Raw genomic sequence first — 2,823 nt, forward strand, 5'->3', positions numbered from 1 at the left:
GTATTTTACCTTTTGGGGCTCACTAGAACTTAAGTCTAGTTACAAGTCTAGAAGCAAAAGCAGGTGGAGGAGATGGGTCCTATGGACATTCAGCAATGTTTTGTAAGATGTCTGCCTCAGGTGATGTTCCCTAAGTACCACCCCAGGTGATATATCAGACAAAGACTCTTCAAACACAGCTGGGTTAATCTTACCAGATGGTGTAGAAGAGATCATGGTTTTTACTGAGGAGAGTGGATTTTCAGACAAAGATGGGAGCAAGGAGTCTGGTTCTGTTGGCAGAAGTGATTCAATGAAATTTAGGGGTTCTATGTCCTCAGTTTCTTGATTATCTGCCCATATCTCCCCATCTCAAGTTTCAGGATCCCATTTCTTCCAAATCAGTACACTCACTTTAACTTCAGACACAATTTGAGGTTGGAAATTCAATTGGCATTGTAATTCTGCCACTTTGTATTTGGCTTTCAGCAATATCAGCTATGATACTACAAGAAATGAGGCTTTCTTTCAGGACATAAATGGCAACTTTTAGGTCTTTTTTGTAACACTTGAGCTGTAACTTTGAAGCCCTAAGCTTATCTCTTTCTTTCAACACATTGTCTAGCGAAGGCAAGACCAACCAACCAGCTTCCTTATACAGGCAGATCCATTCCTAAGTATGTCTTTAATTTGAATTTGTAAATAAGTTGTACCTGGTCCATATGATTATTATTTAGCACCAGTTAGTCAAATATTTGTCTTAGTACTGCAAGAGGTGTTGTCTATATTCAACTTTTGGTCTGGCAAATAATTTCCTTCCTCAAGATTTTTTTTTCTCTCTTCTTCTCTTCTTCCCTTCTTCCTCTTTCTTTCTTCTTCTCTTCTTCCTCTTCTTCTGTTCTTCCTCTTCTTCCTCCTCCTCCTCTTCTTCTTCTGTCCTTCCTCAGTCCATGCGCCCTTTCACCTCCTTAATAAAATCTCCTGTTGGGTACTCTGGTGTGTGGCGTGGTCGTTGAGTGCCGACGGAGCTCTAACATTGGTGTCAGAAGCGGGATTGCTGGTGCCCCCGATTCCTCATCGGAGGGTCCAGAACACCCCATTTCCCCGGCACTCTGACCTGCCCCCCAGCACCTGCGACCATCTTCCCTGGCGCCTTCCCAGCAAACAACACCAGCAAATCATCACCTTCGCCCCGGCCTGGGTAAGTCCTCTAACAACAGCTCGGGTATCTGAGTCCTAAGTCCTGGTGACTAGAAAAACAAGACTCTACTCCAGAGCGCAAATCAGGTACCAGGTTTTGTGTCTTCCCCACCGTGAGTCCAGGACTCACCGGGACAAGTCCGGGACTTGCCCGTTCTGCCCCCACCCACTGCAGGGATGCCTCAGAAGGTGGTGTGGCCCCATTTTCAAGCCCTCTCCCCGTGGTGGGACACCTCCACTAGGAGCCTAGGCTTCCACACTTAGGACCGGGTCCTAAGCTGAGGCACAAGATCTGTACCTTGAGAGATGTCTTAAGTTATAGGTGCCGCCCTTTGTCTTGCTTCTGGTCACCATGGTCTCTGGATCCTCTATACCTGCAGACTCTCCCCTGGGGTGTTTGTTATGGAACCTTGAAGGCTTAGATTTAAAGCCCTAGTGTCTCATATGTTTGTTCACTCAAATTTGGCCCCAATATAAATTGGACAACCAAAACATTTGGCCGCCTAATGGCTCACTTGAATCTGGTCTAATTCGAGACCTGTGTAACATTTGTGAGCGCCAAGGAAAATGGTCAGAGATTCCCCACATTCAAGGCTTTTCTTCTCTCCATAGTCAACCTTCCCTCTGCTCGCTAGCTAATAAACAATCCCCTCCCCTTCGAGTCTGTAGGCCACCCCGACCAGCAGATGATCCTCCTCCTTATCGGGGAGAGCCACAAGCAGCTACACCCCGGGCTCTAGTTCCTCACTCATCCCCCCGCCAAGCCCACAAGAGCCTCCCACAACCTCCCTCCTCCTCCTTCTCTTCCCTCCACCCCTCCCTGCACGCCAACTCCACCCATCACTCGCTCCAAGGCCCATAAGTCATCTGACCCTGAAGTTTCTCAGTCTGCCTACACAATGGCGAGAGGTTGCTGGAGCTGAGGGAATTGTTCAAGTCCATACCCCTTTTCCAATGGCTGAGCTGGCTCTCATTCAGTCTAGGCTTAGATCTTTCACTTCCGACTCTGCAACCTTTATCAAACAGTTTCAATTCCTGACAATCATACCAGCTAACCTGTCGTGATATTTTTGTTGTCCTAACCAATTCACTTACCCCTGAGGAGAACAAAAGAGTGCTGGAGCAGGCCCATGCCCATGCAGATCAAGAACACCTCACAAACAATCATCACCCAGCAGGCGTGGATGCTGTCCCCGATCGAGACCCAAAGTGGGACTACAATACTCAGGCAGGTACCGACGCCAGAAACAGGTATGTTAGCTATCTACTCCATGGCCTACGCCGAGCAGCCATGAAGGCTGTCAATTATGATAAACTAAATGAAATTATTCAGGATAAAAAAGAAAATCCATCTGCCTTCCTTCAGAGACTGATTGAAGGCCTCCGGCAATATACTAACCTAGATCTGGAGTCTGCCGATGGCCAGAGACTAGTTATGATGCACTTTTTTTCTTAAGCCTACCCCAACATTAAGTCTAAGCTAAAAAACTAGAAAGGGGTCCCCTTACTCCCCAGGCAGAAACTCTCGCAATTGCGTTTAAAGCCTATAATGGCTGAGATGAGATAAGAGCCAAACAAAAATACCAATTGTTGGCACAGGCCATCAATCCCACCATGCCATGATGCCCCAATGGGGGACCTTCC

General features: G+C 47.2%; 1 pseudogene; it reads left to right on the forward strand.

Moving 5' to 3' along the window:
• Nucleotides 1-2,309: 2,309 nt before the first annotated feature.
• The window catches only part of LOC103203976, a 43,226-nt pseudogene continuing 42,712 nt past the window's right edge, over nucleotides 2,310-2,823 (forward strand).

Source organism: Orycteropus afer, unplaced genomic scaffold (genome assembly GCF_000298275.1).
Source record: "Orycteropus afer afer isolate SDZICR_OR568_19922 unplaced genomic scaffold, OryAfe1.0 scaffold00236, whole genome shotgun sequence".
Taxonomy (NCBI): domain Eukaryota; kingdom Metazoa; phylum Chordata; class Mammalia; order Tubulidentata; family Orycteropodidae; genus Orycteropus; species Orycteropus afer.